This window comes from Diprion similis, chromosome 14 (genome assembly GCF_021155765.1).
Source record: "Diprion similis isolate iyDipSimi1 chromosome 14, iyDipSimi1.1, whole genome shotgun sequence".
NCBI classification, from domain to species: Eukaryota; Metazoa; Arthropoda; class Insecta; order Hymenoptera; family Diprionidae; genus Diprion; species Diprion similis.
The window spans coordinates 8,657,327-8,682,745 of record NC_060118.1 but is presented as its reverse complement, the minus strand read 5'-3'; the positions used below and the strand labels follow the sequence as shown (position 1 = coordinate 8,682,745).

Here is a 25,419-nt window from a genome sequence, read left to right as displayed (position 1 = left end):
AAAGTTCGTAAATGAGAAAAGTTGAAAATCTGAAACATCGAAATTCCGAACGATCCAAGATTTTAAGTTCCGTGAATTTTTCGCTCGTTTAAATTTCCCAATTTCGATCTTTCTTTGTTTTTAATTATCGGATACGTTTACACTCTCAATCCCGGTCATTCTGATTTTCGTTTATTTTCTTTTTTTTTCTTCTTTTTTCACTTCTTACACTCACTCGTCGAGTAAATCACGCCGCGTGAGTATATTTCAATATTAAAAATTTACCTCCAACTACGCTTAAATTTTCAAAATCTTATATTTTGGAATTAATTTTGATCCGTCGAAACTTTTTTATTTCTTACCAGTTTCGTTTCCTTCCTCCAAGTTTCGCGGTAAAAAAAAAAAAACCCCAATCTCACGCTTCCGAACCTTTTCAAATTCGAAATTTCAACCCCATCCCATGCAAAAACCTCGAAAGCACCTCGTCCGAGTCCACACGACGATTGCGATTTGGATTCTGATATCTGTGACGAATATCTCGACGAAAAGGAAAGAAAAGGAGAAAGAGAGATAGAGAGAGAAAGAGAGAAAAGTCAGTACAATAGTAACACCTGTGTGTACACTGAATGCGGGGGCAATTAGGGAGTTCGGAGGCTGTTAATTAGGGAACCTGAGATGAAGCTTCCGCCCTTCCGTTCCCTTCCCGATATCCCGGTAATGAACAGGGTTATTTTCTGCGAAAGGCGCTCACAGCTCGCAGCATCTCTCTCTCTCCCTCTCTCTCTCTCTCTCATTTGTCCACTCTGCAGATCATTCGGCTAAACGTGTCTAATTGCCATTCTGAGAAGATGACGAGCCACGATATGCTGGGATCCGGGACTTTAGACCCTCGAGAAAAGGACACGAGATCCCTCGACGAGGGGATTAAGCAGCGAATTTTCAATACAGGAGTATTTTTATTGTTATAATAACTATTATTATTATTCTTCTTATTGTCATTCGGAATATCGTGAATAATTCCTTCCTCGAATTATACGATTGTATTGTATATATACTTGACCTAATTCCGCAAATTGTCTCTTGAATCGATCGATTGGTAACGGGATGTTTTTTTTTTTTTTGTAATTTTTTTTTCCTCCCCTTTGAGTTGATTTCGCGGTTTTTTTTTTTTTCTCTTTTCCAGAATCATTGAGCTCTAATCGTGTGGAAAATTATTTATGATCGTTACGAGAAATGGTAACTTTTGAATGAAGATATATAGATATACAATATGGATATGTATTCTTAATATATTATCATCAGTCTGTATTTAGTAAATATTTTTTATTTTTTTTTTTTTACCGCATCAATTTTTGCGGTTACGTTAGTTTTGGTGTGAAAAAAAAAAAAAAAAAAAAAAAAATGGATTCGATTGTAAAATTTTACAAATACTTTTACCGACGAAAGTTGATTTTTAAAATCGACTTATTTTACAATTATCAGACGAAAAAACAACTTTCCGACAGATTCGCTTATTACTTTTCTAAGGAATCTTATTTTCTCGCTGTATTTAACAATGTGACGAATATTTTTTACGGACGAAACGAAGGGTGAAAAAACAATTGACTTTAATTGTAATTTTCCTGAATTTGTCAAATAATTAAAAGTTATAAACCAACTCACCGTTCTTCGCATGACAGTTTGAAATTCATTTTTCTTGTAATCGTGATGTCCAAGAACTGAAAATGCAAATAAATTTTCATTATCTACTCGTTTTATAACAACGGAATAAATTCAATTAAATTAGGATTATTAAAATATTTTTTTCATTTCTCTTTGTAATTTCAATTTCACTTTTTCTTTGTCTTCTTCTTCTTCTTCTTCTTCTTCTTCTTCGTCGAATTAATTTTTCCGTTCAATCGTCTAATCTTTGTTCCACTTTTTGCCTTTCGTATAACCATAGTTAATACTTTTCCTATTCATCTAGTAAATTTATATTTAAACGTGTATCGTTGAAATTCATCTTCAATTGAGAAAAAAAAAACAACAATAAAAAAAAAACGAATAACTGAAATTAAGTGAGAGACAAATAAAAAGTGTAAAAAGCCCTGAAAAAAAAATCAGTCACCAGAAAACCTAATGAAATAAATTACATAAAATATTGAAAAACGTTTTAAAAAATATATTCAGATCCATCAGAGACTCGATTCGAGGAGAAAAAAAAAATCGGAGAGATGAAAATCGAGTCATTTTCCCAACACGTCGTCTCGCCTCGAGAATTTTCTTCATGGATACTCACACAGACCTAGACGCACTGAATTAGATCAGGAAGGGGATAGCAAACTGCGAATCGAAGCTGCGACAGGGTAGCAGTCACGCCGTTTAATTACGAGGCCCCCGAGGCTTCCGGAAGTTTGCTTTTCCGGCTAAAAAAACTAACCGGAAAGCCGCACGTTCTCGTCCGTCGATAAATTTTTCTGCAAGACTGACGGTGATCACCGGATTCGCGAAACGCGTCAGTTTTCTTTAAGGGGATATTCTGGTCTAGAAATTTGAAAAAATCGATTTTATTTTTCGACATATTTTCAAAATTTAGACATTTAAGAATAAAGCTCTGAGAGGATTGTTAAAAATTCAAATTATTTTCGAAGTTACAGTTATTTTTCTGACGCGCCAATTAAATCGAAACGGCTGGAACGAAACTTTGAACCCGTTTTTTCTGGAAATTAATTTTTTCGATACGTTTCACCTGATATCTCAAGTTTTGATGGACCGATTTACTTGAAATTTGGTGGAAATGTTCTTTGTATATCCCTCTATAGTTGGAAGCACGGATTTGGGAAAAAAAACTTGGTGCTACTTGTAAAAAATTCGTAAAGGTCCAAAAAAAGGGGGAAATTTTTTTTTTTTTTTTTCTTTCAACACGTCAACATTTTGTGAAAAATTTTATATTCCTTTTTCCTTGCTACGGACTATTGAAACGTCTTCACTAATAAAGATTTTTTTTAATTTTCTCTGTAGAAATTTTAATGGCTCGTAGGCCGATTAAGGATTATCAAAAAAATTTCAAACACTATAAAAATTCAAGTAATAAGAAAATTTGAATTTTGACTCGAGTTTGAAAAATTGGTGATATCAAAAAAGTATTGCTTTCGGCGAAAAATCATTTTTTCTAATTTCGACGAATCTTCAGGTTTCCAAACCTCTGGACGTAAGAAAAAAAAAACATGTTCTAACAAAAATGTCGGTTTGCTAAAAAAACTCCCACGATAATCTCAAAAAACGGCTGGATAAAAAAATCAAAAGCTTACAGGACGTTACAACGAAATGATAGGCATGAAAAATCGAACTTCCGGTTCTACCGGAAATGAATCATTTTTTCTATATTTCACCGACAAACCTATACTTTTTCCTCCTCAATACTTTCTCTAAATAAACAATTACATTTTCCCCAGTTTATAATATATTTATCAACGAAAGGAAATAAAAATAAAAAAAAATTGTACAAATTATTTTTTTTTTCGCAAATTTTCTTCTCTTCTGATTCTTCTTTCAAAACCTTTTTTTTTATTCTGTTCTTAAGTCTCATCAGTTTCAAATTTTTGACAGACCGACGAATTCTCTCCTTTTCACGGCGATGAAAAGTACGAGGGAAAAAAAATGTTTTTCCAGCTTGTTCGTTGTTTTTTTTTTTTTTTTTTTTTTTTTTTTTTTTTATTGCTTTTTACTTCGTTGCTTCTTTCTTTCTCTTTCTCTCTCGAATTCGACACAATTCCGATAAAAACGTCTCCACAATAAATAAACGCGGAGCGCGGGTGAACAGTTCTGATTCGGAAAGGGTTAAATCGAGCGAATCATCCCTTGACGTTGATCGATAGCCAGGATCTGGGAAACCTCGAATGTCGGTGTCAAGCGGGGTGAAGGTATAAGGTATATTTGACAAGGTTGAAGTTAACCCTGATCGGAGAGAGACGGAGGAACCCCCACCCCCACCCCCACCCCCTCCACCCTGCTCTCTGCTTGGCAATGTCATTTTGCCAAGTAAAATCAGACCGATGCGCCGGCGGTTTAGCAGTAGGCAGAGTCCTTCGAGGAGCCCTGAACAATCCTTGAGTCCTTGCCAGGACGAATATATGGAGAGAATTGTACAAGTTGAAACGACGCGGCTTATCTCTCCGCAGAATCCAATCTGTCCTCCGAATGTCGTTGGCTTGAAAATTGTCGTCCGTTTTCCGCGTTCAACGTATGTAACTGAGAATATGTCACGTGACCGGGTCGTCGTAAGCCTTGTAAGTTAATTAGTCCTTGGAGAAGAAACGGAAGAAGAAGAAAAAAAAAGAAGTGAGAAAGAAAGAAAGAAAGAAAGAAAAAAATGAATTTCATCCGGATTGTTGAAACGAACGTTGAAAAAAATTTTTTTTCTAATGTCGCACATTTTTTTTTTTTTTTTGTTTTTGATTCTTCGCGCTTATACAGGGAATTTGTATTCTTGCTGAAAATTTAACGAAAGAAAACTGTAAACCGTAAGAGGGAAATAATTTTTAAAACACTGAAACGTGTAAACTGCAGTAAAAGCGACAACAGATCGTGAGAAAATGTATCGAAGAATTATTTGAATTAATCTACCATCTTTTTTTTTTTTGATTCAATTCGTTCAATTTCTTTTAAGAAATATATTCGAGTCGATTTCGTTTATCTCAATGGTTTGGAAGTTATGAGGGCAAAACCGGCTCGGTACGAAAAGCAAAAAGAAAAACAAAAAAAATCGCGACGACAGATCTCTTAATATTAATATTAAGGGCTCAAATTTTCACAATAATTTTTCTTTGTAATCCAAAATGGTATTTTCGATATACTTAAGAAGAAGAAAAAAAAACAAAATAACGAATCGATGCATAGTTGCGGTAAAAATAGACGAGATCGAGCAAACTTTCGATCTCACAAACAGTATATACATTAATATACATACATACATACATATACCCGCAATGTAAGGGCGAAACTCTGTAACGATTCGAGGGCAAGATTTGGCCGCCCAGAATCCGGAGGCCCGGGACCGAGAGAGAAAGAGAGAGAGAGAGAGAGAAAGAGAGAGAGAGAGAGAGGAAGGAAGGAAGGAGGAAGGGAAGGTAGCCAGGATTCGGAAATTGGAAGATATATCTTGGAGGTAAAAAGCAGGCTTGTAGATCGTGGACCGAGCTTAGAGGCTGAGGGAAATCTTCACGGGACGGGAAAACATTTGATTTACGGAGGGGACTCGATGACAAACCCCGCATTTTCCCGCGGATGTGCCTCATTCGATTATCGTAAAAATATAAATATCTTGTGCCCAGGTGAGTTCGAATTCTTTACTCGCTCGGCACAGAAGCGGCTGAGCCTTTTTCTTGTCAATGAAAAGCCCGATAAATCAACGCCGAAGATTGTTTGAAAATTATGGTTTTCGGTTTTTTTTTTTGTCAATTCTTCTTGCATAATTAGTTATAAGTTGTTTGAAAAAAATTAACGAACTTCAAAATCGACTTGCTTTTGCAAATTTTTTATTTCGTATCGGAATAAATTTTAGAAAAATGTTCGTGTCGTGAATTTGATTTACGTTTTGCTTTTTTTTTTTTTTTTTTTTCAATTCAAACTACGATGATTTTGGTGGTAATTAGTGCAAAAATATTCATACGAGAGAAATTTTTTTTCCTAAAAATCCTTTCGACGAATAATAAATCGACGTTTTGGTAACGTTAATCATGTTTTTGAAAACAGCTGTACTATTTCCCTCGAGAAATAAGAGATGTTTAGAAATCTGGGTTTTAGGGGTTTAGGGGTTTTGAATGGAGGCTGAAAAAAATCGCTTATACAAGAATTTTTCTTTTAGAAGACCTTCTAATTTATTGAAGTGAAAAATTTCTACACATATTGTAGTGACTTTTAACTGTATTTTAAAATTTTTTATTTGTAAAAATGATGATTTTGAAAACTGCTTCTATAACTAATGTTACTGTTCTTTTTTTTTTCTAAACAACTCATTCAATCGAAATGTTTCTTCTTTTTTTAGAATGTTATATTTAAGTCGAGATATTACGAATTCCTAAATGAAACTTTCAACACAATTTGACATAATTAATTAATATAACGTCTCGAGGTTATGTAATATGTGATGAATTGCCGTAAATGATGAGAAATTCAATTTGAAAGCGGATGAAGTTGCGGCAGCAGCTCAAGTTATACGCTTAAATAAGTATAATACATATATAGATGAAAACGAAATGAGGAATATGAAAACGAAGTCGAGGTTAATGTGAAAAAATAAAAGATGATACTTTTTCATTCCTCCGTTTGTTTTTTTTATTGTTGCAAAAAAAAATTTTTCCTCCTTCCACCCCTCATTTCTGGCAAGTTAATCTGACGGAAAATTTATTCCAGATTCCCGAGGGAGTTATATTATTTGCATGGGAATTTTTATACCCCAGGTTATATTTTCGTCCTTTATACATACCTAGACGTAATCACGTACGTCTAATGTCTGTATTTAAATAAATTTATTTCCTTACATATATTACACGAGCAGCAAATTAATTGCGCATCTAATCAATAATCGATAATTTTATCCCAAGTTAATTTCTACCTTTAGATTTCATAAGAATTTACCCTCAATTATTTTACAGCTGTTGTAAATTAATTGAACAGGATTAACGTAGGTTTGAATTTTTTATATCAAACATCGAAGGTCGAAGTAATAATCAGAACTGCATCAAAACCGTTTGATTTTTCAGATTTTACAGATATTCAAATTTGAAATTTGAAATTTTTCTTCGTCTTTAAATACATATTATCGTTACGTTTAACAAAGTAAAACGAAGCTAAATATAAAATTAAGGTAAAGAAATAAAACTGTAAATATTTTTCGAGTAAATTTTTCACGAAAACAACAGAATACTGAATAAAAATTTTGATGTTCAAAATTCTACGAGTCAAATATAATCAAATCAAATAACTGTGAATTTTACTAGTTTTTTTCTTTCAATTTTCTCTATTATCTAATAAATTATATACAGTTTAATCAGTTTTCAAAAGTAACACGTATAACAGTTTCTTATATAACTTTAATATTACACGCATGATAAATAAAAGTTTCGTTTTCCGTACGATCATAGACTTGAAATTTTGTAACGTCGAAAATTATGAATCAATTACGAATAAATCGTGTGCGAAAAAATAAACACTAAAAATCGAGTTTTTACTGAAAAAATCGATTTTCATGGAAGCCATTTCTGCGTTAAAAGCTTGTAAATAAATGAAAAAAAAAAAAAGAACAACATTAAAGTAATCAATTACGGCGTTTATTCGTTCATATCAGTATTCAGCAAACCAAAAAACGTGCAAATGAGAAAGATAAACAGAGAGAGAGAGAGAAAAGAGAGGGAGAAGGAAAGAAATATACAGCAAATCCCGGTATTATTTCACCCCTAACATATATATATATATATATATATATCGGATATTTCACCCTTCTTGAAATTGGCAAAAAAGACTCGAAAGGACTCATTCGCCTCTCTGGCTTCTATTGGTTTCTCTTTTTCTCTCTATCTGTGTCTCCCTCTGTCTCTCTGACTTAAGATAGAAAAAGAAGACAGTGAAAAAAAAAGAAACGTTCCCAATAAAGTCGAGGGGAAAGATTTCTTCAGCGAAAAACCGCGGGCTTTCCATCCCGCAGATTTTTGTGCAGATTTAAGCTCCCGCATCGGTCTGTTATTTATTACACTCGAGTATACAGCTGTAATTTTTTTTCACCAATCGTTTTTTAGACAATTTCGATAATCAAAAACCTCGTTTGTTTCTCCCATCAGTATGGTAAAAAAAAGATTTTACTGTTTTTGGAGGAAAATTTAAATACTGATTTTTATCGAATCCGATGTTTTCAATATCGACAAGATTTTCTATTTCTCTATTTTCAGGTTTTTCCAAACTATTCTATTTTCTAGACAAATTTTTTGTTCCACCTTGTAAAGAAATGTACAAACCATTAATTATTCACAAGTATAAATATACGATTAATCGGTCAAACAAACAGCTGCAGCTTTCACACACACGCATATATATATATATATATATATATATATATATATATATACATGTCTAATGCCTCTATGGATAAACAAACAACAAGTTTCGGGTATGTAATTTGTAGGGCTGTTTAGCCTCATGTAGTTAATTCGTAGTTTAAACAGTGCCTGACACCTCGAAAACTTTTGATTGCATTTATTTAAGCCCCACGAGTTTGCAGTCTGGATTCACCGAGCTTCTAGTCACCATTTAAATTCTCTGACGATCAATAATAGTTTAATCAGTATTAGAAGATTTAATGCAGTAATTCAATCTGCAAATAATGAAGAATTTGTGAAAATTGAAAATATTTTCGTATAATAATCATTTTTTGAAAGCCTCGATATTCGTTATTATAAATATTTCATAAAATTTTTTGATTCGTATAATTTCTTGAAAGCTAATAAAAATGTCGACAAACTATCCAAATAGCACTTTTGCAATTTGTGCTATAGACAAAATAAACGAAAGATAAAAAAAAAAAAAAACTGACTAATTTTCGACTGTAAAGTTACAGATAAATATTAAAGTATTTCAAATCTAGATTCTACGTTTTAAATTAAAAATGGCTGAATTACAGGCAGTTTTTTTTTTTTTTTTCTTCATTTCACGAGGATATAAAATAGCCGAGGATAATTTTTGCATCCTTGCACGCCGGGAAAATAACGTGGGAAAATTTACAAGCCGAATAAATTTCATTTGAATGGGTTTAAAGCTTGTTTTCAGGATTAAACGGGGATGAAAATTTCATTCCGGAATGGCAATTGCCAAGTTCTAATTCCATGATTCGGTCCTTCGACCCTTTTCAAATAGGTAGCAATAATAAAACGGTCCACCTTCGATTTCATGGTGGTCCAGCCCTTCGCATCTTCTACGATTCTCCCTTTCCCTTCACTGGGCAAATCGAAGAAACCGACGCGGGCGTAAAGAAAGCTGAGGGAATTAATTGCTCGCCGAGAGGCAATCGAGGTCAGATTGTCGCCGGCCATTAACGCTGAGGGTATGAAAGATGGCCACTTGAGAGACCGTTTCCGCGAAATTTCCAGAGTCCTTCGCTTAGGTATATATATATATACGTCTGCGGCAGTTGCGAAAACCTGCAATTCTCATATTGTTGTTATAATTATTCGTGAATTATTCAACGCGCGAAGATTCGCTCATATAATCGTTACTTTCCGTTCCGCTGCGCAAAGTCCTCTCTCGATAAATTACCGATGCGAATTTTTCCGCACTAAGACTTGATTACGTATATATATATATATATATATGTGTATATATTTCAAGGGGTATTTAACTCAAATATTATCATTCGAAATAATTTTGTAATCTACGAAATCACACTGAAATCAGTGATATTGAAATAAAATTCTGCGCTAGTAATCGTTGGTAGTCATGAGAAATTATTTAGGAATAGAAAAATCTCTTTGTAATTATAGGAAAACATATGAAATCTTGAAAATCAGGAGTAATCGTTTGTAATTCTTGGGAATAATGAGAAATCTTATGAAATCCTAGAAATTGTGAGAAATCACTTTGAATTTCAGAAATCATTAAAAATCATACGAAATCTCAGATATTATGAGAAATCACAAAGAGCCTCAGAGATCATGAGAAATCATAAGGAATCATATGAAATCGTGAGAAATCGTGAGAAATCATGAGAAGTCATAAGAAATCGTGAGAAATCATGAGAAATCACGAGAAATCTAAGAAATTGCGAGAAATCACCTGAACAAAATAAAATTATTTGTAAAGTGATCTCTGCTCGTAATCACTCCATAAAATGTAAGTAATCACAAAATATGTAATCATGGTGTCAATTTTCTGCCGAGTGAAGCACCCTTTTGTGTATTTTTGATTTTCAGAATAATTGAACCGAAAAGGTGAAAAACTATCAGATTGCATTTCAGAAGTAATGAAAAAACTGAACAAAATATTGCATTTTCATATTCCCTCGAATTTTGGTAATTCGAAATTAATCGAACTTCACCTTTTTCCAAGGTACTTGCTTCAAAAATTTCAAAAGATCGTGTAATTTGATATTTTATTCAGAGAGGGAGAGAGAGAGAGAGAGAGAGAGAGATAGAGAGAGAAGGAAAGACAGAGAGATAAGAAATGCCAGCTTTTATTTTGCACCTTTCTTTTGTCTTCTTTATCGACGACGAAACTGTGGGTCGAATCTAATCAAAGGGCGGAAATTAACTGGAGGAAAATTTCAGGAAACCTGACTCTAAGTACGTGACAATGACCAGCGTTTCAAGATTCTCTTTGCTTCGAAGTAAATCGAGATACGGCAAATGGCCAACAGAATTGCCAAAATGGAAAAAAAAAAAAAAAAAAAAAACCACAATGAAATTCAGAAAGTTCATTAAATTGAAATACATCGAAAGAATTCATTCTCAGGTGAAAAGGATACGGAAAACTTGAAACTTGAACGAAGAAATTTTGATGGCTTAAAATTTTTTGTAACACAGACGTAAAGTTTTTGATTTTCTTTTCCATCTTTTTTAACCTTAAGATCATCGAAAATCAAGCATTTCAAGTTAAAATTTGTATCGATTTTAACAGAAAATTTTTGTACCTTATAACTTGATGATTTCTTGCGCTTGAAAAAGTGTTCAAAAATTTTTTTCTCCACAGTTTTTTACACGTTCAAATAATTTTCAATGTAAAATTAATATAATTAAAATATGATAGAAATTGTTGTTATGAGAAAAAATTGTAGTGAAAATCAATTCTATCCTCGAAAGTAAATTGTGGGCATCGAATTTGAAGGGTCGAGTCAAGTTCAGCGGAACGATTCTCAGGGCTAACCTTATACGAATGTCCGTATTTCAAAGTCTGAATGTTTGATTATTCCGGAATGTTTTAGCACACAGACGCCGATACGATCCGTCGAGTTACGACTTTAGATTTACGTGATGCGAATAGCCATGTAATTCGGAGATTACGTGAGTCGCAGGACCTTTCAGGACTGGCGTTGGCTCCTCCGGCACAGGTGGCGAATTCTACCAACTTTCGAATCCTGATAATAGCGTTGCAGGACTCCGGGGCATCGTAATAAATTTATTATCTTTATTGTGAAATTCGATTAATCGAAGAGGAGAATTAGAAAATAGAAAAAAAAGAATAACTCTTTGCAGCCTCTTTTCATTCTACTCTTTTAAGTTGTTTTTCAAATGAATGATTGATTGGAAAACCGATGAATTGGAAGAGCCGATTAATTAGATCGAAGATTTATTTGGATAGGCGATAAATCGGAAAAATTATTCACCGAATTAACCGTTTGATTGGATAAAGGATCGATTTAAATGACCGATTGATCGAACGATTGGCAAAACTATTATTAAATTTTCTAGATTAATTGGAAAATTGATTGATTGGAAAAGGGATTAATTTAACTGGAAGATTTACCGGAAATTACGGATGAATAGAAAAAACGATTAAATAAAAAATAACAGTAAATTGAAAAGATCGATCCGTCGAAAGATAGATTGATTAAAAAGACAGACTATTTTGAAAAGCGATGTGTTACAAAAGAGTTTCAATAAAAGGCGTCGAATAATCGAAAAAATGATTGACTCGAGAACAGATTAGCTGAAAGAATATTTGTGAATCGATTAATTAGCAAAACGATTGATTAAAGGTCAGATTAATATTTGGAAAATGAGTGATTGAGAATTTCGATGAATCGATTAATTGAAAAACAGGCCTGATCCTATGATCAGGATTTTTTACCTTCAGGGAAAAATTCGACAACTGCACGATCTGATGATAAATTGATTGAGAATAATAATCAATCGATTATTCAAGGATCCCGTTAATTTCTGTACAACTTTTGTAACAAGTAAAAAAAAAAAAAAAAAAAGCAATCAAAGAAATCCAGAAAATATCCGACCTTTCGTCTAATATAACATGTTTTGCAAAAACGAAAACCTCTAATTTCCGAGATATTTCCACGTATTTCGTATTTAATAAAGCACCAGAGGCACATATTAAGGCCGAAGCTCCACGTGCCTCGGTCTTTATCACTTAATATTGAATTTCCCGCTCATCCGTGAGCTCTCGGCTGCATCCGGACCAAATTCAATTCAATTTAACCTCGATATTAAGCGCCAATTACTGTTCCGATCGCGGCTGCGTTCCGCGAAGATCTCAAATCCGGATCAAAAGGTAATTTTCCGGATTACCAAAACCAAATACTTAACGAAAAATGTCGGCTTCCAAACTTTCCCTGTTATAAAAAAAAAAAAAAAAATAATCCATACAGTATAGATAATAAAATGAAATAAAATAAAAAAATTTACGAGGAATTTTCAGGATTAGTTGAAATTTCGATTCAGTATCATTTGGAAACGAATTCTCAATTTAATCACTCTCACATTATATTTTAGTTTGACGAATTAATACTAATTAAACTTGACGAATTATTTATTTTTTTTGGTATTTGACTTGCATGTTTTTTGTTTCTTTCTTCTTTCAGAGAATCACCGTTTCGTGGTGAAAAATTTTCCCGATATTGCGCAGGCAGACGCGTTAAAAAAAGGGAGTAAACTTTTTTCCTCCCTTAATTTAAAAGGTTGCGGAAGCTCTGAAGTAAAATTAATTAACTCCCAATGCCGGAAGATACCAGAATAAAAAATTGTGAGAAAAGTTCCTGACAAGAGATTCAAGTTCAAACAAAATTCTCGAGTAGTATTGTGATTCATAGTAATTTTGGAAATCGATCCACGGCTCAAATATTATTTTCATTCCATTTTCGTCACCTGTAGAGTTTTTGAAATAGACAAAAAAAAAAAAAAAAAAAAATGGGGATGACAAAAACAATTGAAGATTGATTGAATGACATTATTGAAGACTCCGCGTTCTGTTGTTCCATTTTTATTTTCATTTTTTATGTTCACTTTTACTCATTTTTTGCAACACGCTGAGTGAGATTCAAGTTGAACCAAAATTCGAGCTGCATTGTATAATAATTTTGTAAATCGATCTAGGGTTTAAAAATTATCTCCATTTCATTTTCGACGCTTGAAGAGCTTTCGAAGTGGTGAAAAAAAAAAAAAAAAAAAAGATAACGGGTATGAAAAAATAAATGATTCAAGACTCCTCCTGTCCTGTTGTTTCCATTTTATTTTCGCTTTTAATTTTCTTTTTTTCTCCGTTCTTCGCACCACGTCGAGCGTAATAACTGCGGACGTTGAGGAGCGAGAGATATCCAGGGGTTTGTACGCCTGCAGGATGTGATGAAAGCTGTGCTTGCACGACTCCTTCCGCCACGTTTCGCTGCTGTATGGTTTATGATCGTTGTTCGGTGGCGTTTTTCTCTTGGAAATACTTTGCGCGCCTGGGTAAAAAAAAAAGTGAGAAAAGAGTGATAGAGCTTGATATCAAATAACGACCACGCAGATTTAACACCGGTTACCCGATAACTTTAGCGCCGTTGTAAATTCCCGCGAAACCCGTCGCTGTTTCCTCCACGGCTTCTCTATAATACACTGAGGTTCAGATCCCCGTGTGAGTATACGATACATGTGTCAAAACGAACACACACGCGTAAGACGTTGACCTGAAAAGCGAGGGGTTGAATAAAAGGGTTGACACAGCGCCCTTAGAAATCACTATAATGTTGCACATGTTGTATAAGAAAAAAGGTTTAATTATTATACCGAACAAGGGTAGAAGAAAAAAAGAGGAAAGAAAGGAAAAAAAAAATAGCTATCTTCACTTTTTAAGGGATACATATTTTTTCTTCCTTTTTTTTTTCCTCGTTTATCATTTTTTTTTCTTTTCAGTCACCTTGCATGCATTTATATATTTACAGACGGGAATTCTTCACGTTGTAATAATAATAATAATACAGTTATTCATTAATATTCGTCAATTTTGCTTTTCTTTCGTTAAGTCTGTTATTTTATTTATTTTTTTTTTCTTTTTTTTTCCTTCTCTTTTTATTGACTTTTCCGTCGAAGTAAAGTGTTAATTTTCCATTTCTCACATTTTCCCATCGTTCGATATTAATTTACTTCCTTTCGTTTACAAAAATTTTTATTTCTCGTCAATCTTTTCACACGATATTCAAAAAATTTTTCAACGGATTTTAAAAATAATGTGATCAATATTTACTGTTTTTTTCATTTTTTCTAAAGAAAATATCTATATATATATATATATATATATATATATATATATATATATATATATATTTACGGTTACGTTAATTGAAAACGAGAAATATTCTGAACTTTTTCGAGAACTGTTTAATAAATAATAACACAACCTTCGCGAAACGGTTGAATACCATAACGGCTCGCAAGCCAACTCACCTGTGTACACTCCGAAAGGCGAATTGTTTGCAAATTTCTTTATTTTGTTTGTTAATTTCTCTTTTGAGCTACCTTTTTGTTTTTGTTTTTTTATTTTAATATCCCTTTCATTTTTCACCCTGCACTCCGTTTCTTCTCTTACTGTGTACGATGTAATATTACCCGAACGTCGAGCTGGAAACGAACACGCAATGTAGGTGCGCACGTGCGTGCGTGTGTGTGTGTGTGTGTGTCAGAATGAAGCTTTTTCACCCTGACTTTATCCCTCGGGAGTATTTCGGAGCCGCGAAGTACGCGAAGCATACGCATATAGCTTGTGCCCAGGTATGCAAATAAGTTACCCCAAACACCGCTCTTGTCTTCGCGATTTTTCACTCTCATCTTTTTATTCCCTTTTACCATCTCTCTCTCTCTCTCTCTCTCTCTTTCTTGTTTGATCACATTCCGTGATGCGTCGTATATTATTTTAATACTGGAAATATTCTGAATTCACTCAACGTGTTATACTCGATAATTTTGCCAAAATTAAAAAAAAAAAAAATTTCTCAAATTTTTTCTGATGACGTAAAAATCGATTGAATGAAGAAAAAAAAAAAAATGTCACACAGTTTTAGAATACTTAGAAAATCTAAATTTTCAAGCTTTGAAAATAAGGTGTGTGTGTGTGTGTGTGTATTTATAAATTATATAGACAGAATTGAGAGAGGAAAAAAAATTTGATACTCAATCAAATTTGAAAATTTAAAATATTCTTGTATTGATATATAATTTATGAAGGATCCTAAAACATTTTTTACATCGGATAATCGATCGTCGATTCTAACGCAGTAAATTAAGTATACTGAAAAATCAATAACGACACTATAATAACAATAACTAGAAGAACAAAATTTAGTAAAAAACCATATCGTCAGTAATCCGCAACTAATATAATTTGAATAACAGAGAAACGAAAAGCAAAGATCAAAAAAAAAAATGCGACGAACCTGTAGAATCGTCTTAGCAAGTGTTTTTTATTTATTCGTTTATTCATTTATTTGTTTACTTATTTATTGTTGATAGGTGAGGTGAGAGTAGAGAATTTTTAGTGCATTTTCGGCTGGTGAAAAAAAAAAAAAAAAAAAAAAAACAAGCGAGAGGGCGTGACTCGCACTTCCGTTTCTTTCGGGGTCGCGGCGGTTCTTCTAATATTTATATTCGAGGGGTGAGAATAGGGATGATGGAAGTGGCGCTTTTGGACGGGACGGTATATAAAACGCTGGGGAAATAAACCTGGGACATTGCGACGCCTCTTATTCCCGTCGTCAACTCCAGCCTGTTTGCCTTTCATCTTTCCGGAAACCGTTTACACCAATGAAAATTACTTGAAGAAAACGGAAAGGAAGAAAAAAAAAAAAAACAACGCGACACTCGATCTTAGGATGTAATCAATTTTTACTTAAAACGATTGGAAAATTTATTTTATTTCGCAGTAATTTTTTTTCTTTCTTAATTTTTTTTTTTTTTTGTTTTTCGTCGTTTTCGTTTTTTTGGTCTCTCTCTCTCCTTTTTTTTTTTTTTTTTTTTTTTTGTTTGTTGAAAAATAAAAAAAATTCACTGACGTATAAAAATGAATTATTTCACAGGCTTATCGATCGCGGAAAAGTAAACTGATTTATTGTTTCATGCTAACCGATTCGAAGATTTATTTCGATAACGATTTATCCTCCCCATTTTTCTTATACATCATTTTTATCTTCTTTATTCCTTCGGGATATCGCGTGACTATAATATTTCATAATTTACGAATAAAAATTAATACAACTTAGCTGTGATAAAAGTCACTTATGACGCGACATTTATTAGAAAGTAAATCCTGTTCTTGATGTATTTATTAGAGGAAAAAAAAAGAATATTTTCAGTTTTGAAATCGTGTTTATCAAAAATTAGAATGAACCTAAGAATAAGAATCATTCAAATTTGAGACATCAGAACTTCTAGTATTAAATTAGGACTCAAAACACGCAGCAGTTCTGAGAGTTTTGAATTCTAGTTCCAATTTCCGAAACCGGAAGTTTCCGAAAACGAAGAAACAAGTTTCCTGAAAACTTTTCTTTTTTTTTCATCATTTCTGGAAAAAAAATTTTTCTCGTTTTATGGAAAACTTTTTGCCACGCCGTCTGGTGGTGGAAATTGAAACTAAGCAAATACATATATATATATATATTTGCGCAAATGCACTGCATGCATTTAACCTATTATCAGCATGCAATCAGTATCAGCGTTGCAGCCAGTCACTGCGGTGCGCATAATTGGCCGCCAAAAGCGACAAGGCTGGTGTTTGCACAACGCGACAAGCCGTCGTTGAAGGTAAATACACGCGGAATCGGCTGACGCTTCAATTCTCCCCGAGTTGTCGTTACATTGTGAATTTCGATTTTTTATGAAAATTTTTGCAGAGTGTTGAGAATAATTTTTACATTGTTTTAAAAATTTTATAGTTTTTTCGAAATTCTTATGGGGTTTTGCCAAGTTTTTATGGGGTTTCATGGAATTCTTATGGGGTTTCAAGTTTTTTTTTTTTTTTTATGGGAATTCCATGGGGTTTCGTATAATATCGCATAGAATTGTCTTAAAAAATTTTCACGAGATTCTGGGTAGTTTTTATGCTATAAGATACAAACAATTTTTTAACCTTAGATGTGATATTAACAAATTTCTCATTATTCAACGCTTTTTGTAGAATATGTAACAATTACTTCAGCCCTTCAACAAGGATGAATCCTTCGATCTAGGAGAGCCTTTCGAAACTTGCATATCTAAGATTCTTTTAATTATCTCCCCATGAATTTTCCGTACAATGATTGCGTCACGCATATCCTTGCACAAATCCCGATTATGTGAGTATACAGCTATATTATTCTCTGCGTAAAACTCCCGGGTATTATAAATGAGCAGCGGAGGATGCGACAATACGAATGAGAATAAAAATTCAAATATATATTCGACAAGCCAGCAATATATTTCTCGGTTGTATTGGAAAAGAAACTTTCTTCCTGCCTCCCTTTCACCGACGTTTATTAACGCATCAACGGATACGAAAGCGATATAAAGTGAATAAAATTGTGTGTAGAAATATTATTGCACATTATTATTACTATTATTATTATTGTTATTATTATTATTATTATACGCAAAGTTTCTAATAGACGTTCGTATTATGCACACAAATGTGTTGTAATGAATAAGGAAAAGATACGAAATCATGGGAAAGAGAGGAAAAGAAAAGTTGAGAGAAAGGAGAAGTGAAGAATGAAGAGAAAAGAAGAAGACAAAAACGAATTAGAAGGGCATGTAGAGATGAGAAGGGGAGGGGGTTGAAAATCCGAATTTCGAAAGATCCGAAAGCCCCGAATTCCGAATTTTTTCATCTCGAGCATTCGAAAATTTGTTGTTTTTTCAAAGTTTAATTTTAATAATTCAATTTTCGCCCCAAAATAAATTAGGCGCGTTCGAATTCTTTCAAATTTGGAACTTCAACCCCACTGCAAATAAAAGTTTGCTTCTATCGTCACAGTTTCTTTCACTTTCCACTTTTCCAAACTTTTTTCACACCTCTTTTCGTTTCTCTTCCTCTTACTTATCAGATCATAATTCAAATTCGATATAACCTTAAATCGAAAAGAAACCGCATCCCGTTTAACGTCGTTCACATTCAAGATCCCGTATCCTTGCACTTGGTTTTCAAATTTTCCGACATTTAAGACTACAAAAAAGATCTCTCGTCATTTTTTTATAAATCTACTTCTTCCGAAAGTTATTCGAGATAAAAAATCAACAAACGACCTCAATGAATATGAATATTAAAAAGTCGCTCGAAAAGATCTAAAGAAATGCACCAAAAAATTGAAAAAAGATTATAATGTTTTAAAAAATGTGGAGCGACCTCTTAAAATTTTTTTTTTTGAACTGTCCTTTGGAGTGGGCTCTTAAAATATCAAAAACTAACATTTTGTCACACGACACTCAAAAAAACAAAAAACAGTCGGTTTTTTTGCGCCACCCTAATACATATATATATATATGAATAGATACATGCATTAACTCGAGCCAACATATAAACTGTACGTATGAAGTTTCATTTGTGATTCAGATAAGGCAACTTCACGTGGCATAATAGCTCGGTCTGCAGGCTGCAGGTAACTCCGCTGCCTCCGAAGGGTTTATAACGCCTGTAAATCCCACAGCGAACGACTTCCTTGTTTAATACCAAGGTATGTGTGTACACACGTATGTACACCTTGCTCATGGGGTTCGCGCTGATACTTTACGGATCTTGTTTTTTGCCAAAATGTAAACCACCTGCACCTGCCTTGCAGACAGGTAGATTTGCAGACGACAGATTCCGGATTTGGCACGTTTGTAGATCGCGATTTTTCCACAACGATCGCAATTCTCTTTGCTCTAATTTTTTATCAACACGTTTTTACATGATACGTTCGAAAGAAAAGAATTTTTTACTTCATTTCTACATCACCGAGCTTTGATTATTATTATTCGTAGTGGAAAAATTCTTATTTTGAATTTTTTTTTCCCACAGTCGAAATATCGATACTCGATAAAATCCACCGTTCTAAAATAAATTTCAAAAATTTTTCCATTGAATTTATATTTCACAATAAAGTTTCTTTCGATACGATTAAATGCTTTGGTATGAGCAGAATTAATGGCACGAGATGAATTCAAAGTTTCTAGGACAATGATTTCAGTACTATATGAAGAAAAAAAAAAGGTTAATTGAACAAAACGATTGAGAGAATTTTAATAAGAATATTTAATGTAAAGCACCACTGGCGTCAATATAATAACTGCCATTTTTTGTCGTCGTTAAACGAAAAGTGGAAGAAATAAATAAAAGTAAGTACGAAACGTTTCTCCCTTTCACTCTGAACCGAGTTTTTTTATAAGTTCGGCCAATAATTTCGAAAGGGTGGCGCGTTGAGGGTTGAATTTTGTATGCATAAGCTGTTCGCCCGCGGTTACATAACGAGTAGCTCTTCTGAAAAGAGAAGCTGATGTGAGGGGAAAACACCCCTTGACTAAAATTTAAAATCGCGTTGTTCTCTACGTGCAGCCTGCAACGGGTTCGTAATAAATTATTCCGAACCTAGAATAAACCACCCCTGCTGTAGACGTGATGAAATTTTGATATCCTTTTTTCTTCTTCCATTTTTCATCCACAACAAAAACGAACCTAGAAATTCTCAACAAAACGAAACACGACGTTGAACTTTTCGTTTCCCGTAGAAAAAAAGATAAGAACCTAACCTAACCTAACCTAACCTGACTGAACGTAGAATAAGCCGCCCCTGCTGTAGACGGGGTTAAATTTTGATCCCCTTTTTTCTTCTTCCATTTTTCATCCATAAAAAAAAAACGAAACTAGAAATTCTCAACAAAACCAAATACGATGCTAAACTTTTCGTTTTCCTTCGAAGAAAATATACGTACAAAAAAAAAAAAAAAAAATCACCCCAAAAACATGTAAAGAGTATAGAATGAAATGGAAAAATAGAGATGATTGAAAACTTGAAATGAATATGTAAATGTTACACGGCTATGGGGAAAGTTATTGAATGAAAAAAGTTGGTGTCATTGGTTATGCAGATATTTTTAATATAGTTTATGTTATACGAGAAGTTGTTACCTCGTGATGAACGTGCGGTGTAATATATATTATCATACGCTTCTGAAACTAGATAATATATAGGAGAAAGGCGGGCAACCTCGTCGCGGCTGCCATCAAGAATTCAAATTAGTAGAACATTCTCGTTTACAGGTATGCAGCAACAAACGGGTGAAGTGGTTCGCATATAAGTATTTCAACCGAACTTGAAAATTTAATTAAACGCAGCTGATTTCCCGAGATTTTATTGTTCAATAAGATTTTATTTTTCGTCACAGCATTTCATTGAAGTTTAACGTTATTTGTATAATTATAATTTTTGTTCTGTCCTCTTCAGCGGATATCTGTGAGTTGAAATATTGTTAGAAAATATATTGCGTGCCAAATGCCAAAAACGGTGTGTGAAAAAAATTTTTTTTTCCTGCTATTCAACTTAGAATCGCTTAAAACGAAAAGATGTGTAAAAAATTTCTTTTTAATGTACTAACACCGAAAGGGCGTATAAAAAGAAATTCAAGTTTCGCTCTGAAATAGAAAAAAATCAAAATGAAGAATGGGAAATTGAACTGCAGGAATTTGTTCCGTAAGTATTTTTCGTGAAGAAAGAGAAATTTTTACCGAGTATCGATAATAATTTTTATGGGGTTTTCAAAAATCTTATGGGGTTTTTCATAATTTTTATGGGGTTTTACGGAATTTTTATGGTGTTTCATCAATTCTTATGGGGTTTCAAGTTTTTTTTCACGGATTTTCGTACACTTTCATACGGTATGCTTAAAAGATTTTCTCAAAAATTTCATGGTGTTTTGGGCAATTTTTATGCGACAAGTTACAAACGAATGAAATAAAAGATCGAAGTTGAGAGCCGGAGGTTAAATAAGCAGAGAAGTGCATTTGTATTCGGCAGGGGGATGAAAACCGCGGTAAAACAGCTCGACTCTAGGTCCCTTGTCGTTATTCGTCGGCAACACGTTCCTGCATAGCTGCAGGGAATAAAATAGCTCAAGCTAGAGTCTAGCCCTCGAGTATCAGCAGCAGCTTCAGCTTCTGCTTCAGCTTCAGCTTCGGTCGCTGCAGCAGGTACACAAACTTACAAGTACAAAGCGGCGTGTATATTTATATCCATGGGGGTGGTACAAGGTATGAGGTACGTTTCGACGTAGGAATAGCAAGCGCACTCCTGGAGTGAAAAATGTCGGGCCATCGCGTGTTTTCTTCGTGAAAAAGGCGGTAGAGGTAGCAGCAATTTTGCGAAAGCTTCCCTGGCTTCGAAAAGCTCCGGCAAAGCTTTCCTTGCTCGCTTTTATTCCATCGTATCTAGGATATATACGAGCTGCACTAACGGTGTTGGAAGAGTTTATAATATTCAGAATATTTCCGAAGCTTGTTAAAGCCGAGAAACACCGGAAGGAAAATATTTTGGTTTTAATGACGAAAATTTGATCCTGATTCGAACACTTGAAATTGATCTGTTGATCGAAATTCGAGAACAACGACAGAAAAGAAAGAAACAATCGAAAATTCATTCACCTGTGACTTCAAAAATCTTGTGTATAAATATTTTGCGATCGTTTCTTTATCTCCATTGATGCAAGATGAAAGAAGAAAAAAAGAAAAAAAAAAAAAAAAAAATTGAAACCTCTTCAAAAGTCAGTAAATAATTAATTATCCTGTAAAGATAAATGATCGATTTTGTATATTCATGCGATTCCCTCCTCGTCGAAGCTGCGATCACGAGGTTCGCGCGTCAAGCTTCTCGTGTGTTTGACAGATGTCAAAGTTGTGCAAAACTTGTCCGAAAGTGTCTACGACAGGTGAATCAATTTAATACGAAACAGGTATGCCCATAATGTAGACGTATATTGCAGACGCCGTGCCGGTGGGATTGACAGATATGCAAGTCGAGAGGCGAGCCAATCTCGATGCGAGAATTTTCAACGTTTATTTTCATCCAGCAGACAAAGTCCCGGCTTTCCGGCAGCCTCCACGATCCCCAGGATCAGCGGCCGAAGAGTCGAATTGACGTCTGAAAATAGAAAAGCTCTCGATTCGAGGGGGCGAGTATATGTTTAAACTAGCTGGCTGATTTCCATTCAACACGACAACGCGACGCTGCGTTAGGTGGAAAAGGAAAGAGATAAATCCGACCAAATATTTATTCCCCTTAATTTTCTTCCGGCAAAAAATGTGTGTGTGTGTGTGTGTGTGTGTTGAAAAATTTATAGACACGACAAAAATTCTGATGACTTTTTTTTCTTAAATCCAGTTCACAAACTGATCACGTCAACTTTTTTTAATCGGCATGTTTTGAATTTATTTATATGCTTTGACGATTGTGATTTACATAAATTTTTGTTGTTGTAAAAAGGGATGTTTATCGATTGGATCGAAAAGAAAATAGTTGAAGGATGTTTTTACTTAGGATTCTATCATCTTGATCGTAGATTTTGACTAATTGTTATTCTTTTAATTTATTCATCAATAGTTTTACCGAAATTTTGATCTGCCAGTTTTTTCAATTAAATTGATTATTCGGTTGTTTGAATTGATCATCTTTTTAAATAATCAATCAATCAACAAGGACAATAAATAAATTACAATCTCATTATCTAAAAAATTTTGACCTCCGTAATTTTTATTCAAAATATAATATCCAAAATACGATAAAGCGATTGACTTTCTCTTTCATCCCTTCGCTTTTTTAGGTTAAAATTATACTTCATGCCTCGAGAGTTTAATCGGCCAATTTGAGTGAAATCGGTCATCCTACAGACCAACGCAAGTGGCAAATGAAGAAAAATAGTGGTTGAAGTAGGTAAAAAGGAAAGGGTGTGGGAAAAAATTCAATTTCCTAGCAGATCAGTACAGCCATGCAGTCAGTGGTGGATATAAAACCGAATTATTCCATCAGAGTGATTGAAGTACCGCGTGGATCCTGGATCCTTACTTACACACGCAGTTTTTTACTCATCCCTGCAATTCGGGCGCACATATATCCCGGAATTTTTCCTCCCCCCTCCATGGGTGTGTCAGTGGCGCGTGTATGTGCTCGTGAAAAAGTAAAGAATATACTTTATTCCCAGCAAGAGGCGTCGGCTACACAGTTTTACGACTTTGCCTGGGTCTAGCCGCCTTTTTATCCTTCGCTCTTATTCGCCATTTTGTCTTACATCTCTCTGCGCATCTCACGGATAATCTCCATAGATTTTTATCACCGAGTGACCTTCGAAACCAAAATTATTTTCAAATTTTTCCAAAAATCGTACCAAGTTTTTTTTTTAAGATTGTCGTTTCTCTTTGTTAGTCAGAATTGTTTAGTCGATAGATAAATTTTGTCAATTTTTACCATCCCATTCGAAAAATAGTAATAATCTTTCAAAGTTTATCATAAACTAGACCTGATATTATCGTTATTTTAACTTTTTTCAATTCATCAAGAAAAAGAAAGAAAAATCAATTCATGAATAAATTTTGTAGAAACTTTACTCGAGAAAATTCATTTATAATACATTTTATTATCTTCACTCTACAAAATCAACCAACCTTTTTAGTTGTATGGATATAACAAATAAATATAACAAAAAGAACAAAAAACAACAACAATTTTCATTTGCTTATGAATATGCGCGTGTGTAACATGCAGGCAAAGTGTTGCGAGACCAAAAGCTGCAGACTTTTTAATTGGGTGTGAAATATTTATACATTTCTCTGCACTCCAACTGGAAAACTTTTTTCCCAACTTTTAGATAGAACCTGTAAGCGGCATTTCAATCCCGAGAGATTCGACCGTCGAGCAATCCTATTATATATCTCTATGCCTGTATTATTCATCAGTTTTCACACCTCGGTTCGTCGTGTGGATGAAAAAGGGGGTGAAAAATATTACAGACGAATTCCTCAACCTTTGAATAAGGAAATTTGGCGCGAAATTTTTTTTCTTCTTAATTTTTTCTCGATATTCATTTGCATAAAGATGAAAAAAAAAAACGAAAACACATCGATTATTAGAACGACATTTGAAAGTAGTGAATTTTTTCACGATTTCATGACAAAAGCCTTCATACGAAATCATTCCATTTGATTTTTACACGAAAAAAAATTTTTACGTAACTTTAAAAATCGTGATGGGACACTTTTTTTTTATTTATTTTATTTTTTTTTTTATGCGCAGGAATTTTGTATTGATCGTTAAGATGATCTAGTTCGAGATCTTTTTTTTTTATTATCCTTTTTTTCATCTAGAAAAAAAATATCAACACGAATCCATTTCAAGAGAGTTATCGTAAATCGATTCAGGAAAGATAAAATACGATTTTAATACGAAGAAACAAGAATAAATATAAGTGAATTAAAATTTCTCGAAATCTTGTTAGAAAAAATAAAAATATTTCCAACTCTCAAGTTTCATCGTTGCACAGTAAAACTGTTAAATTTTCCACGATAAATTCCTAAAACAATAAATTTTGCGAAGTAATAACTGATATGTATTATTACGTACATTGCACGAGCTGTCAACGGGGCGGCAGAAACGCGGATGAAACATAGGGAAAGAAAATTGGCAAACATCAATTTGCCACGGATAGGGTATAGAAGTCATCTTAGAGAATTTCTATTTCCGAAGGGATATAATATATCGTAGCATCAAGCGGTTGATATCCTATATAAACAGGAATGGAAAGAAACACACCGATAATATTGTATTTCTCCAAGAAAATAGTAAATGTGAGTAAATAGAAAAATATATACGAATATATATATGGGGTATTCCACGGCAATTCGACCAGTGTTCAACCCCGATCATCTCAAAATCATTTCACATTTTTTCCTAACATTCTACTCGGTGAAAAACGTGACCTGATTTTTTTTTTTCAAATTTGTTTTTTGTAAAAGCGTTTATTTTTATTACATAAATATTCAAAGTCGATTGCGAATTCCCGTTTTTAAAAATTTGAAAAAATTCTTAAAAATCCAATGCATAACAGAAAACACTCCCCCCCCCCCCCTCCCGGGGTTACCCAATTCAGAATTTAAAAAAATTTTAAACCCAAAATCATCTCAAAATTTTGGAGAATTATTTCAAATTCAAAAAAAATGGGCATTCGCAGTCGACTTCAAATATTTATGAAAAATAAGCGGTTTAATAACAAAAAATTTGAAAAAAATTCAGGTCACGTTTTTTACCGATTAGAATGTTAGAAAAAAAAAAACATGAAATGATTTTGAGATGGTCGGGGCTTAATACTGGTCAAATTGGCGTGGAATACCCCATATATATTATATATAGTAGATATATATATACACTTCAAATACTTCCTTCCGTTTTCGATTATACGTGTGTATACCTATAGACCTATATGTACATACCTCCACATAGGGATC

General features: G+C 33.6%; 1 protein-coding gene across 2 annotated transcripts in view; it reads left to right on the top strand.

The window, feature by feature from the left end:
* LOC124414716 (glutamate receptor ionotropic, kainate 2) overlaps positions 1 to 25,419 on the top strand; it is a 198,524-nt gene that overhangs the window by 51,319 nt on the left and 121,786 nt on the right. The window contains exon 1 of one of the 2 annotated variants that reach the window (XM_046895744.1): positions 16,708 to 16,724. The exons of the other annotated variant lie outside the window; for it this stretch is intronic. The gene's annotated coding sequence lies outside the window, so the exon portion shown is untranslated. Of the gene's footprint in view, positions 1 to 16,707; positions 16,725 to 25,419 lie in introns of those variants that run through there. 2 annotated transcript variants of the gene reach the window in all.